Raw genomic sequence first — 15945 nt, forward strand, 5'->3', positions numbered from 1 at the left:
CTTTATCTTTGGCATTGCTTTGAAAACCACTATTTGCCTGATATTTGGAACAAGAGTTTCAGCAGCTGCAATTCGAAGTACAGCTTCCAACAGAGCATCCAGCAAACTTGACCATGTTGTTGCTTTGTTAATTTTCATAACTGAAAACATTTATGAACAACAGAATATTGTACCAAACATAGCAACATATTTCAGGGCAAAGATATGAATCCTCAGGAGTTGTTGTTGATCAATGCCTTTAAAAAAAATGAAATCAAATCACGATTGTAATGGTAACAACAGTCTGTCCAAACTGAATCACACTGTGGTTTTATCAGCGCAACTTGGAGAGTTGATGCGGCATCCTCTGAGCGAACAGAAAAAGGTCTTAATTGTCTTAATTCTTCAAACCTATCTTCAAATTTTTTATGTAATGGCTGTAACACTCGTGTACTCAATGATGTGTTCATAACTACCTAAATTCAAGTATTTTTCCTTTGAAGTTTGTAACCGCCCCACAAAATTGAATAAATAATAATAATGAATATGTTATGGATAATGATTCTAGTTTAGTGTAACCTCCCCGCAAAACAGTATAAATAATATTAATATGAATATGACTCTAATTTTTTAGTGTAACATCAGAACAAAATTGGTTCCCATTTATAACCTCCTACAGAAATTCATTCACATTTAACCTCCACATAAAATTTGTTTCCCATTTAATGTACCCACAAAATTCTTTTCTCATTTAATGTAAGCTCGAAACAGAAAAATTCCTAAACCTCGTAATAAAAAATAAATTCAGTAACCTGGTAAATTTTGGATGACAGCAGTGCTGCGTCATGGCCCTGTAAGATCATTCTGAATAAAAAAGGAAAAATTCTTACCTCAATAAAATTGTCGAATATATCTGGGACTCCATCACCTCCAAAGGTCTGAGGCATTTTGCTCTGATTGTTGCCAGCATCATATTTAAAGTACCAGGGAAGCAGGTTGCTAGCCTTACTTGCCCCGAGTCCCATTGGGTTTTACCCCTAACGGCTGAGGGACTAACCGGTGGATTTGGTAGACTTTGCCGTATGAGCACAAAGGTGACCACAACTCAGAATATGTCCGAGATGCCCAGCCTTATTCCAAAGTAACTGGTATCCTGACTGTTGGGACCACTTACTTGGCCACTCATACGTTGCCCGTGGTTCATGAAGTAGGACATGACTACAGGAACCCACACCATGAACCACGAATATATCTGCTCTTACAATAAATTTTTCCGGCACACCTCTGTGCAATGCTGGCCGATAGATTTGTCATTTATGAAAGGAAGCAAGTGACTTTTCTTTTGCAACAATTGGAATGATCATGGATTGGAGAAATTAGTAAATTCTTTAAGTTGAAATGAATGCTTGTTAAAAAAATTACTTTATGTGACAAAGATTATTATTAGGACATTTTTAAAGATTTACATGGGATTTCAGATAACATTACCAGATACGCGTGAGGCTGCTTTTTACCTTATATAATAATACTCAGGCTCCAGCATCGCTGCACCGCGACCCGCCACCCAACACAACACACCATACCAGACCAGAACAGACTCCAGACATGCGCAGACGAGCAACTACTTACTGCTACAGCTACACAGTTCCTACTCAGTCAACACTGCTCTCTGGTCAGCGATTCTCTTATACCTTGCATATCGCAGGCAGCGCATGAGCAATACATCGAAATTACATCTGCTCGGACCTCTTACATAACCCTCCACTGGGGGGGGGGGGGGAGGCAAAAATTTGGCAGCGATGGTGAGTCAATTGGACTTGCCATGAGCAACAAATTTTCAAATTTGTCTTAATTAACTAAGTTTACAGTCACAGAGTACATACATATATATATATATAAGTGCAGAACATGAAATGAAATAGAGTGCACATGCACTGAGTACAGAACATATCAAGAAATGACAAAATGTATATGCAATGACTAGAAAACATATTAACAAATGACATAAAGTGCACACGCACTGTATATATTTCTACCATCTTACAAGAACTAGTATACGCAATGAGTACAAAACATGTTAACAAATGACATAAAGTGCACACGCACTGTATATATTTCTACCATTTTACAAGAACTAGTATCCGCAATGACTAGAGAACATATTAACAAATGACATAAAGTGCACACGCGCTGTATATATTTCTACCATCTTACAAGAACTAGTATACGCAATGAGTACAAAACATGTTAACAAATGACATAAAGTGCAAATGCACTGTATATATTTCTACCATTTTACAAGAACTAGTATTCGCAATGAGTAGAAAACAAATTAACAAATGACATAAAGTGCACACGCACTGTATATATTTCCACCATTTTACAAGAACTAGTATCCGCAATGAGTACAAAACATATTAACAAATGACATAAAGTGCACACGCACTGTATATATTTTTACCATTTTACAGGAACTAGGATAGGAAAGGGAAGGATTGCATCATGGTTGTAGCACAGTAGGTTGCACGTAGCTGCACTGAAAGTCCATATCTTTCTACAGAAGCGCAACACCAAGTGAGACAATCTGAAGTTCTCTTCCCCGAAGTATTAATCAGTGTAGCCAAGACACTGAAATGTCGTATTAATATTCAATGTTATCATTTTGGTAGTACATTAAGTACACCAAACAGTGGGACCATAATAATATATCCATCGCTCAAGGTGGTGGACTGCATGATGTGTCAACACCACACCCTTTCACCAACGTAGAATTAGTGCAAAAACCAAATATAGCGCACCATGATCATGAGGATGGGCAGGACAAACGGATATTGTCGTAATTTCTGGTAATTAGGTCAGAAGGTGAAGGACATTGTCTTATGCTAGTCATCATTGAGAATTACACTAGTCTATCAACCGATTTGAGTAATTAGTGGCACTCACTGCCTAGTTACTAAACATTTCTGTACTATGTATGAAGTATTACGGAATATTATTCATAAGTCATCTGATTACAGTGAACATTGGCACTCATTGGCTAGTTACAAACCATTTTTATGCATTATTCAAAAGTAATCATTCAAAGCAATAGTTAATTAATGGCATACCATTTACATAATTCATCTAGTTATAGTAATCATTTGCATTTATTTGCCAGTTACTAAACATGTAGCAAGTATTGAATATTACAAAACACTATTCATAACTCCTCTGATTGTGGTAATTATTGGCACTCATTGGCCAGTTATAAACCATTTACTATGCATTATTCAGAAGTCATCATTCAAAACAGGAGCTAATGAGTGTAGCATCAAGATACTGGTATTCATATATGACATCATGTAAGTGACATCAGACAAATTTAAAATACAAGAAACAGTGGCATTCATTGGCCAGTTACTAAACATGTAGCAAGTATTGAATATTACAAAACACAATTCATAACTCATCTGATTGCTGTAATTATTGGCACTCATTGGCCAGTTGCAAAGTATTCATACAGTTTTATAAAACATTATTCAGTATTATTCAGAAGTCATCATTCAAAATGAGAGTTAATTATTGGCATAGCATTTATAGAGTATAACAAAAATATTATTTACAGAAATTATTGGCATAGCATTTATACATTGTTACAAAACATCATTCAGTATTACTCAGAACTCATCATTCAAGTGACATAGGACATGTTTACAATGTAACACACTGTAGCTATTACTCGAGGTCTGTGGTTAGAAAACATCATTCAGTATTACTCAGAACTCATCATTCAAGTGACATACAAGTAGAAATATCTCTTAAACAAGTAGCATTATTTGGGACTGGAAATACTTTTTCCTTTTTGTGCCAACAATGCATTGCAATGGGATCGATAATTAATTGCTGGGGCATGAAAATATTTGCTTTTGACTTATTGCTGCAAATAAGGATTAGTAACGTCATTCGTCATGAGTCAGCTGTAGCAAGTTTATGAACAAGTAGAGTATATGTGATCACATTCATGAATGACACACACAAATGGGTAATAAAAATGCAAGTACTAGGACAGGTTTAATAACTAACTGCTTATAGCACATTACTTTCATGAATAGCTTCTCCTGGAAAAAATACAAAATGGATTATTAAGCTGAAAGAAGATACGCATATTATGCTGAAAAGTAGTGAACTTCGAATTAACAGGTAATGAAACGTGTACTCAATATGTATGTACTCTAGCTGTCCTTTCCAAAACATTCAGTCATTATACCATACGATATAAGACATACTGTCAAAACGAACTGCAACAAATACTTAAATAACTACATAGCATTTCTTAACTAATAGTAAATATATAAACTTCATCATTATTCTCATCTGCAAGGAAAAACTTCATTATTCATATTACCATAACTTCATTACTATCATCACCTGTAAAGAAAAACATCATTATTCATATTAGCATATTCTTCATATAACTATTCATCAGCATTCATTATCATCTGCAAAAAAAGACACTTCATTATTCATATTACCATTTACTTCATACAACTATTCATAGTATAGAGTTTCTTATTTCTAGCGTATTTCATCACTAAAACTAGGATGTGTAGTTCTGTCTGACAGCCTGCATCAATCACCTCGTATTCTGAAAGAAAAAATTAGTTAAGACTGCTATTCTACGATGTGTATAGTATATTCTTGTTAATGCTTGTTAATTCTGATCCATTTACTCTTCATGACGAGGTATTGCATCTTCTTTCGTTCATTCCGAAGGCGAAATTCCCATTTCATAGTAATCCACTGTGGTTTGTTTAATTTATTTCTTTTACACGTTATTGTTTTCTGAAAAGGATGAATAAGGATTAATATCTTGCATTAAAATCATATACCCATTAAATAATAACTTTTTTCTAGTGATATAATTAAGCATACAGCATAGCATGACAGAAAACGTATTATGTCAAAAACATAGACAGTGTTCAGGCGCAAAAATGTACACAGAGTATTATAATGTAGTAGCAAAAAAAATGTAAAATAGTCAAGCTGTTGAGATATCATAAGGCAAAACGTCAAAGTCAACTGGTGTTTGTTATATCTTAAAGATTTCGTAGTGCATACAAAAAAAAAAAAAAAAAAAAAAAAACAGGAATACAATCATACATACACGAGAAATGGAAAAATGTGCACGGTGTGATGTGTAACGACAAGAAAAGCGACCTGCTAACCTTACCTTGCCGGCCACTTACCAAGAAAAAATACGGTAATCATCAGTAAGTAGTCACATAAATAAAATTGCATCATTGGTCATATAAAAATCAGAAAATGGCATTACAGTGTGGTAAATCATAATAAATAAAGGGTTTAATATTGGAGGCATGGTGATTGCCTTTACTTTTTCTGGTTCTCAGAGTTTCGACGTGTACTACATTGGGGTGAGGAAGGCTGCGAATTCGATATGGAACTGCGTATAGAAGCTCAAATTTACTGCATCTATTATTTCCTCTGTTGGATAAATAGTGTGTACGTACTAATATCTTCTGTCCAATGTGAAAGTTACGGCGTGTACAAACTTGTTTTTGCTGTCTTCTCCGGCGCTCTGAGGTACGTTTGATGTTGTACAGCGCAATGTCAATTATTTCATGGTGTCCTAGTCGACGAGATGTAGGAAAGGATACTAATTCTTTAATTTTGTTAGGTGGTTCAACATTTTTCAGTATAACAGTCGGAGATAACATAGTAGATTCATTTGGTATGGAGTTAATTACATCGTGGAATGACAGTATGTGTGTATCCCAATCAATATGTTTTTTATGGCAGTATATTCTACTCAGTTTACCAATCTCTTTCATTAGTCGTTCACAAGGGTTCGAAGAAGCGTGGTACCTGGATATATAGATCGGAGAAATGTTTCTAGCTCGTAGCATACGTGTCCATATAGCACATCGAAACTGTGATCCATTGTCGAAAATTACTTTCAATTCATGCCCTACATGGAATAAAAAATGTTTTTCAAATGCATTCGAAACAGATTTAGCAGTAGCTTTGCGTAACGGAGTGAAGGTAACAAATTTTGAAGTGAGTTCAACAGCGACAAAGATGTAGCAAAAACCTCTATTAGTTCTAGGAATCGGACCAAAAATGTCTACAGCGGCCATGTGTCTCAATTTAACAGGTACAATGGGATATAATGGAGGAATATGTGAAGTGGTGTCTGACTTAGCATTCTGGCAAATTTTACATGACGCTAAAACTCGTCGAATACGTTTCTCCATGTTGGCAAAATAACAGTTCTGTCTCAGTATAAGAAAACATTTTCTGGCTCCATAATGCGCGTAACTTAAATGAGTATACCAAATTAATTTGTCAACAAGCTCGTCAGGAATACATAGTAACCAATTATTGCTGTCAGGGTGAGAGCGGCGAAACAGAATATTATTGCGTACAGTGTAACGGTTTCTGATGGAAACATTATTCCTATCTTGCCAAAGATATTTAATTTCTTTCCACACGTTGTCTTTACTCTGCTCTTGTGCTATATCTCGCAATGACGACGAAATGAAATTTTCAAATGCAACTTGTTGAATATACATGACGCTGAAATTTGCTTTGCAGAAGTTGGTTGCGATGTCTTGCTGATTGTTGCTGAGAGAACGGGATAGCGCGTCTGCTACAATATTTTGAGTACCGGTAATGTGAACAATTGTAAAATCAAATTCCTGTAAATAAAGCCTCCATCTGCTTAATCTGTCATGTGTACATTTAGCGGAAAGTAAAAACTGTATAGATCTATGATCTGTGTAAACGGTAGTGTGTCTTCCATAAAGAAAATGCCTAAATCTCATAAATGCCCATACAACACATAATGTTTCAAGTTCTGTAACAGAATAATTGCGTTCAGCAGGTGACAGAATGCGACTCGTAAAGGCGATGTTTTTAATTACTGTACAACCATCTTCTTCAATTTCCTGAAAAATGTGTACGCCTAAAACAGTGTTAGAACTGTCGGTGGCAATGGAAAATTTCTAGTAAGATCTGGATGTGATAAAAGTGGTGCATTCAACAAAGCTTGTTACAGATTGACAAATTCAGAATGTGCTTGGCTATCCCAGGACCAAATAGTGTTTTTACCCATCAATTGACATAATCTAGGGGTGTCTAAAGCAGAGTAATGAATAAATTTACGAAAAAAGTTAGTTAAACCCAAAAAGCTGCGTAGTCGTTTCTTCGTCGTAGGAGCAGTAATGTCACGTAAAGCTTGAAGTTTTTCTGGGTCAGGCGCCATGCCTTCTGCTGAAATTACATGACCAAGAAATTTTATAGAAGTTTTGCCAAAGTGCGATTTACTGAAATTAACTATGAGTCCTTGTGCACGAAAAGTTCGTAACAGTTGTTCAAGAATCAGATTGTGTTCAGACCAGTTAGCTTCTGCAATAAGAATGTCTTCTACATACGTTGTGATTCTGTCTTTTAATTCTGTCGGAAGTATAGTATTCAAACCGCGAATAAATGCTGCTGAAGAAATAGTTAAACCAAACGGTAATCTACAAAACTGATAACAGTCACCAAAACAGAGAAAAGCCGTATACTTTCTGCAGTCCGGATGGAGTTGAATTTGCCAAAATCCCGATTTCAAATCTAATGTGGAATAAATAGCAGTACCATGAAATTTCTGTAGAAGTTCTTCTAGTGTCTGTGGGCGATGTGTTTCATTAATAATAATGTCATTGATGTGACGCGAATCAAGTACGAGGCGGTCATCCACCCTTTTTCTTAACAATATGGAGTGGGTTTATGTACGGACTAACCGCCGGTTCGATAATTCCTGGGTCAAGCATAGCCTGCAGTTCTTTCTTAACTTGTTCTCTGTGAATATACGGAATGGGATAATGTTTGGCTTTAAATGTGTCGTGCTGTTTAACTTGAAATTCATACATAAAACCGGACGTAGTACCAGGGACGTTGTCAAAAACTGGAGCTTGCTGTAAAAGAATTTTGCGTAGTTGCGTGCGTTCGTCGTCTGTATTTGCATTGCTCTGTTTAACTTTATCAGAAATCATCTGTATAACGTCGTAGTCGGCTTCGTCTGGAGTATTATAGTTGTGTACGTACGTATCTGTCAACAATGTGGAATGACAGTCTATGTTACATGAAGCACAAATGACCTCTGTACGATTAATTGTTTGTTCTTCTACAGATAAAGAGTGCTGAAATTCTAATGCCAGTTGTACATTCTCATCTTTTAACATTAAATAGGAATTTTGAAAGTCAATAATTGCGTCGTGTTGTACCAGAAAATTCGTACCTAAAATAACGTCTGTTGTCAGTAAGGGAACAATCCAAAAATTTTGAGTGAAACGTATGACCTGCAATACAAAATGATAAGTGTGTCTGTAACTTTATATCTATTCCTTTACCAGATACTGCTCCTTTTACTTTAGTTTTGCTTAATGGTAACGTAGGATAGGTATTCTCTTTGTTACATTCGTTGAAAGTTTCCTCATTTATAACTGACATAGGTGATCCAGAATCTATCACTGCTGAAAATTTGGAAGATCCAATCTTTACTTCAATGACAGGGTGTGAAATGGTTTTTTGAATAACTGGTCTTTCTTGCAAAAGAGTGTCTCGGATGTCCTCAACAGTAATAACATTTTCGTGAACAAGATTCTCTGTGTCAAAAGTATTGCTTGCGTTACTGGAAGATGTAACCTGTACTGTATCTAGTCAAATTCTATCTGATGTGCTATTATTTTCGGGAGGATGCTGTGGCATTTCAACTATTTGTACGGTTCTGCTATTTCTTCCTGACTTATTACGTTCGGGATGATATCTACTGTCTGGTTCATTCATGATAATCTGTTGTTGCGGTTGATTTTGTTGCTGGTAAGACCGACTGTTATTAAACGTACGCTGAAAATTGTGCTCATTACTTTTACGTCTGTCATGATAGTCATTTCTATGCGGTGCATTGCGATATGAGTTGAAATGGTGTGTTTTCTGTACGTACTGATTTCCTTGTTGCTGTGCGTTACTATTTGGTGGAGCCGACGCTATACGTGTAGGCGGCGAAACATTAAAGTTTGGTTGACCTTGCAGACTGCATTGTTGGTTAGGTATGCTAACCGGCTGGCTTTGATGCTGTTGTAGGGAAAAGCCTCTATTGTTACCAAAATTTGTTTTCTGTTGCTGATAATTATGAGGGAACTGCTGATTAAAATTTTGTCTGTTATTAAAATTACTCTGGTAGTTCTTGTCATTTCGTGAGTGTCTAATGAAAACTGTCACTTTCGGTAAAACTTGTCGTATCAGGTTTTCTTTACTCATCCTTAATCCTAGATAGATCGATAGTTGAAGAGATGTTTTGATAGATATAAAGGATAGTAAAAGAGAAGGTAGCAGTGCAGAAAACTAAAGATGAAATAGTACTACTACGGCTCGGGGCCCTGTGCACGCTACGGCACATATTCATCGAAGTGTAATGAATCCCCTGAGGTCTCTTACGCGCTGCAAATAAATTTTAATTTCTACATTACAGGCAATGCCGGCGAAAATTCAAAAACACATTGTTGTATCCAGTCCAATTCTAGTTTCTGCATTACAGGCAAAGGTGATGAAAATACAAAAACAAATTGTTGTATCCAGTCCAAAGGATGTATTTGTGTTCTGTCATTTTTAAATACCTTAGATTTTTTTACGGTTAAAAATTGCTTATAACCGACGTTATCGTCTCTGAATGTGTGAACAGGTTCAGGTTTGTGTAACAATCTGTTTGTCTGTGACTGCTCGGAGTCTAAGTCATGTACTCTCTGTAAATTACTTAAGTTATACTGGCTGTGTGGGTGTGACAAATGTTCGAAACGTGGCGTATGCTGTGACGTGTTAGTGAGTGAAACAATTGTCATTTCTGTCACTTTAAAACATTCGTCAATTTGGCTGTTCTGTTGTTCAAATTTCTTATCGACTTCCGCATCCATCGTGTGTGAAATTTCTGCTGACATTAATTTAAACTCGTCGCGTGACTGTGTTGCGTTTTCAGAACATTGTTCAGCGACTGCACTAATTTCATCTCTAAGTGATTCTGTTGTGGCTGCATGTGTATTACTTAATTCTTGTGCAACAGATCTAACTTCTTCACTACTGTTCCTAGCATAAGCCTTACTTTCCTCACATTATTGTCCTTTAGTGTCATAACGTTGCACGGAAACGGCTGTAATCTGTTCACTAAGTTGTTTGTTCTGTTCATTAAGGTTGTCGTGTTTTCCGTTCGACTGTTTGAAACTTTCATTAAATTGTTTGCACGATTCATTAAGTTGTTTATAATTATTGTCTAGTTTTTCATTAAGTTGTTTGAAATTGTCGTCTTGTTCTTTCCTATACTGTTTGAGATTTTCATTAAGTTTCCATTAACTTGATCACAGCCAAAATTAGCGGCTCTATTTTCTATGCTGTGTGTTGGTGTATCTGCATTTGTCACGTTTTGTGTAACCATTCGGTCATTCTCTGATTCACGAAAAGGTTTGCCCATCGGATGAGCACTGTCGGTCGCTAAATCGGAATCAAATAAATCTGACGTGTTTTGTGAATATTGTTCACCTGCGTTAGAAACAATTATCTGTTCACTACATAAATTTTGCAAATTAGGCGTGTCAAACGGGGCAGCGTTCATTGTATCAGAACGTGCCTCGTCATCAATTGTCGTTAAATTAGCAGAGGACACAATTGAATTTGTTTGCCCATCATGAGCATTAAAATCATTATTAGTAGTCGGAACGCACTGATTGGCTGTAAATGGAGGAGTGTCGCAAGTATTATCGGTCAAATTATTCGAGTCGGCTATTTCACTCACTAAACAAATCAAAGTTAAGCACAAAAAGAAACAAAGACAAAGCAAAAATGGAGCAAATACAGTTACAACAAAGAGCAATAAATTGCCGATGATCTGTGAAAGAAAAAGTGACAAATTAGTAAATGCGTTGCGCCAGATGAAAACTACATTTAAGTAAATAAGAGCAAATATATGACTGCTTCTCAGAAATTCACAAAGAAATACGATCCTGGACGGTTGTCGCCAAGTGTAACCTCCCCACAAAATTGAATAAATAGTAATAATGAATATGTTATGGATAATGATTCTAGTTTAGTGTAACCTCGCCCCAAACAGTATAAATAATATGAATATGATTCTAATTTTTTAGTGTAACCTCAGAACAAAATTGGTTCCCATTTGTAACCTCCCTACAGGGATTCATTCACATTTAACCTCCACATAAAATTTGTTTCCCATTTAATGTACCCACAAAATTCTTTTCTCATTTAATGTAAGCTCGAAACAGAAAAATTCCTAAACCTCGTAATAAAAAATAAATTCAGTAACCTGGTAAATTTTGGACTACAGCAGTGCTGCGTCATGGCCCTGTAAGATCATTCTGAATAAAAAAGGTAAAATTCTTACCTCAATAAAATTGTCGAATATATCTGCTCTTACAATAAATTTTTCCGGCACACCTCTGTGCAATGCTGGCCGATAGATTTTTCATTTATGAAAGGAAGCAAGTGATTTTTCTTTTGCAACAATCGGAATGATCATGGATTGGAGAAATTAATAAATTCTTTAAGTTGAAATGAATGCTTGTTAAAAAAATTACTTTATGTGACAAAGATTATTATTAGGACATTTTTAAAAGATTTACATGGGAGTTCAGATAACATTACTAGATATGCGCGAGGCTGCTTTTTACCTTATACAATAATACTCAGGCTCCGGCATCGCTACCGCGACCCGCCAGCAAAAACGATACACCATACCAGACCAGAACAGACTCCAGACAAGCGCAGACGAGCAACTACTTACTGCTACAGCTACACAGTTCCTACTCAGTCAACACTGCTCTCTGGTCAGCGATTCTCTTATACCTTGCATATCGCAGGCAGCCCATGAGCAATACATCGAAATTACATCTGCTCGGACCTCTTACAAGTTGACTTTTAAAAACCAAATGCTAGAATTTGATAGTTTCAGTACGGTCACATATACTACCGATTAATTTATTTTTACCTTGCAACGAGATGTTTAGATCACGTAAATACCACATGATGTCTTCCACGAAAGCGAGGTCAGCGATCCATTCAAGTGTGACTGTGGAGAACCTTTCATACCAGTGAACAGAGGTATGTCGTGTCTCAGATCTAAAAAGACCGAGTACTTTCGAACAACTTAACCATCGCGTGGCACAATCAAAAGGAATGCCTTCGTGAATTGATTCAAATTCCTCCAAAACTCCTTAAAAATCCCGATGATTCAAACCTTGCAGTCCCCAAAAATTCACAATTTCCACGATGGACTTGAACTTGTGGAAAACTTCTGCACATAGCTGTTCTTGACGTATAAGGCAGTGTATTGTCAAAATTGGGGGAAGCCCAGCTTCGCGAACTTCTGTTTTCATCCACCTCATAAAACGTACCCCCTTCCGGCAACACTGCAAGGGCCCCATCCGTTGCAATTCCGTACAGGCCCTCTAGTAACAGCTGAATATCTTTCAGAATCTCGTCTACAGGCAGGAAAATATCTTCCCAGATTGTGGTACATTTCAAATATCTTCCCAGGTTGTTGGCACTTTTCGAAGACACCACCATCTCGGTAACTGTGAAATCTTTTTCGACATCCCTTACGAAAATTGCAAGATGAGCCATGCTGTGATTGTCAGTGCTCTCATCGAGGGGACTCGACTACTCTACGAAGTTACTACATTTACTGTGCAACTGCTTATTTAATTCCACACCAATTTCTTGCACTCTTCGAGGAACTGTACGTTCAGACAAGCTTAGTGCCTCAAATTGGACCACTACAGACGGGCATATTACCTCCGAACATTCTACAAAATACTCTTTTACAAATTGTCCATTCGTAAAAGGTCTTCCACTTTCTGCAATTTTCAGTGCAACAGTGTAACTTGTTCGAACTCCGCTTCCCGCAGTACAATTCAGTTCAGATATCTGCAGGACAACAACAACGGCAACTAACTTTAAAATCTTACCCCAGAAAAAAGTCTCACGATTTAGTTTAACAACGATATGTAAAGAGAAATAGCGCAAGTTTTTATAGATATGAGTACAATTACAAACAGCCATATTTTTGTTTTTCTTTTAGAATGAAGAGTATAAACAAGGCTTACCCCTTGGTAAGGCACAGCACCTGGGCGCTCAAGCACTAAATGCTAGTGTTGGCGTAGCCCGATGTAATCGGTTTGATGTGCTAAAAAGCGCAGATTGACTAGTTATTTATTGATACAGCCGTCAGAGGGAGGGAGTTCACAGATTCGAGTTATTTCAGCTCTAAAATAGTTGAGTTTATAGCGCCTCGTATGATTAGAGACGGTGTGCACTGTCAAAACACTACTAGAAGGCTTCCTGAAAATATCGACGGTAATTTTGCAATCACTGAGCCGTACAGAGAGGTCACGATAATTTAAGGTCCCGTCTTCGTCCATTATTTCATGCATGGAGACTAACTTAGGGTGGAACTGATTAAACTGCGGTAGTCATGGAGTGGAGTGGTTTTAATTTAAACCTCAGTGTCGTCGTATAAAGTCAAAAGCTTTGTTTTATGTCTGATGCATTCAAGATGTGGAAGAAGACAATAGCTTGTCGACCAACTCACAAGAAGGAACTGTTTCTACAATTCTGCTCCATCCATAGAACTTCTGCATGTTCGCATAGGAGTTTTCGATTTTAAGCAATTTTTAGTTGAGCTTAGGAAACTTCAAACAAGCATCAGTGCACAGAATATGGCTAAGGTGGAAAACATGCGTGCAACGTTAGAGACAAATAAACGCAGAAATAAACTGAATCAAAATACGGCGGTCACGACTGGTATGTATTGTGGAGAAATGGCGACATCCGTCATCTACCCACCAACGTCAAAGCGATGTCATACGACGCCGTCGATACGAAATTAACAGCCTATTGAAAAATGTATGTCATACGTCTCGCAGATTCGCCAAATTGTCCGTCCTGCACTCTAATGGTTGCAGAGTAACATAGATTAGCGTGCAAAACAGTGAAGAAAATCTGCCAGGTCGTCAGGCGAAGACTGATCAGGATAGCCCGAACGGCAGCCAATAGCGTTACGCAAGCATACTACCGAAATCCCAAAGATGTGCTTTTGTATCCCGCCTGGGAGGCGGCGAGTTGGTAGGAACGGGAAGAGGTAATACAAGTCGGTACTTCTAGAAAATGGTTTACTGGTGCAAAAACAAGGCCATAAACGATTACATAACTTTGTACGTAGGTGCGATGCTGAAGCGAAGTGTCCTGGCTGGCTGCCCCTGATGAAATGGGCTGAAGCAGTCACGGAGCACGTAGACCTCGACAGCAGCAGCCAGAGGGCGCTGTCGTCGGTGTGTCTCGTAGTGCCAACCTAGCAGAGCGGGCCTACGTTGTGGCATCGTAGCTATCGATACCACATGTGCCATATCCGCCAACAAGCAGCAATACCGTCAGCTGGCTAAAAGGACACACAATACATTAATTCCTGACAGTAGAAGACAAAAGCAAAGAGGCATTCTGCCCGTACCACAGCAACAGTATCACAGTGTCTTAAAGGCAAGAGACTAAGAGAAGATGTCTGTCAACTTTTTAAGAAAGATATTTTTGTGGTATGTCGGTACAAAATGTATAGCAGTCAGCTGAACTAACTGAAGAACATTAGACCCACTATGGATTTCTTAAAGTTATAATTTCACTTTCTGGTTTCTGTCTGTAGAGGACTTGGACGTTTCTGCATTTCTTCAACACAACAGAAAAGAAGTTATGAAGAATGCATGCAGCAAAGGTGCTGTTTTCTTTAAGGAGCGGCAAATTCACTTAAATTTCATTCATATCTAAGCAAACATATAAATCTCGAGTTCAGTTTTAATCCAGGAGGAGCAGTTCGTTTCACAATATACGTATAGGGTTTAATCAAAGAAGAATTTAGTTCATTTTAAAATTCTGAGTCCCTTTGATGAAAGGAATAACTCTGTGGAACTGCAATTGAAAGAATAAATTATGTTACCGTGGCAGATGAAGCCGGCGCCGATAAAAGCGAATAATGGAGAGCTGAGCGACGGAAGAACGGGCTAGGGGAGAAATGAGCCAAGTAAAAGAAAAGACGCCACAGTGATTTAGGCGATCTTGTAGAGATCTGCCACGTCTTTCAGCATAGCTTCTTCGCAGAATCGGTGAGGTAATGAATATATTCAGAACAATCACAAGACAAAAGGACAGGGAAACAGCACATGTGTTAGGGCATCAGGGAAAGCTCTGCAAGGTATAAGCTCCTGGAGAAGACAAATACTGGAATATATCCCAAAAATAGCTGAGGACGTTGGGTGTAAGTGGTACTTTGAAATTAGTACGTTGGCACACGAGTTGTGGTACGCCACATAAAACCAGCGACGCTATTGATAATGAAAAAGAACAAAATAATCAAAGAATTATGTGCATGGAGTTGATATGAACTCGGATGGAAAACACGTGTACATCATTTCACGCTGTTTGAATTCTAGGTCAGAGCTCCTCAACCGTAATTGCCGCCGAACATTGACATGCCAGTTTCTCGAGAACCGATCACAAGATGTTTTCACCGGCTGAGAGATCAGTAGAAAGTGTTGCTCATATCAACAGTCTCAGACTTTCTGTAAGTCAGAAGAGCGTAGGAAACAAGTAGTCTTGCGTTAAACTGTTGTAATATAACGTAACGGAGACTTTAAAGATACGACACAGCCACTGGCTACTACGAGTCAGAAATGTAACGACAGCTGTCCCAGTTACCGGCTGTACAAATCAAGCGTAACAGTGTTGTTACCCTCATACCATTGAGGCAGGTTCAATGGTTCAAATGGCTCTGAGCACTATGGGACTTAACATCTGAGGTCATCAGTCCCCCAGAATTTAGAACTATTTACACCTAACTAACTTAAGGACATCACAAACATCCATGCCCGAGGC

The sequence above is a fragment of the Schistocerca cancellata genome, chromosome 3 (assembly GCF_023864275.1).
Source record: "Schistocerca cancellata isolate TAMUIC-IGC-003103 chromosome 3, iqSchCanc2.1, whole genome shotgun sequence".
In the NCBI taxonomy this organism is placed as follows: Eukaryota; Metazoa; Arthropoda; class Insecta; order Orthoptera; family Acrididae; genus Schistocerca; species Schistocerca cancellata.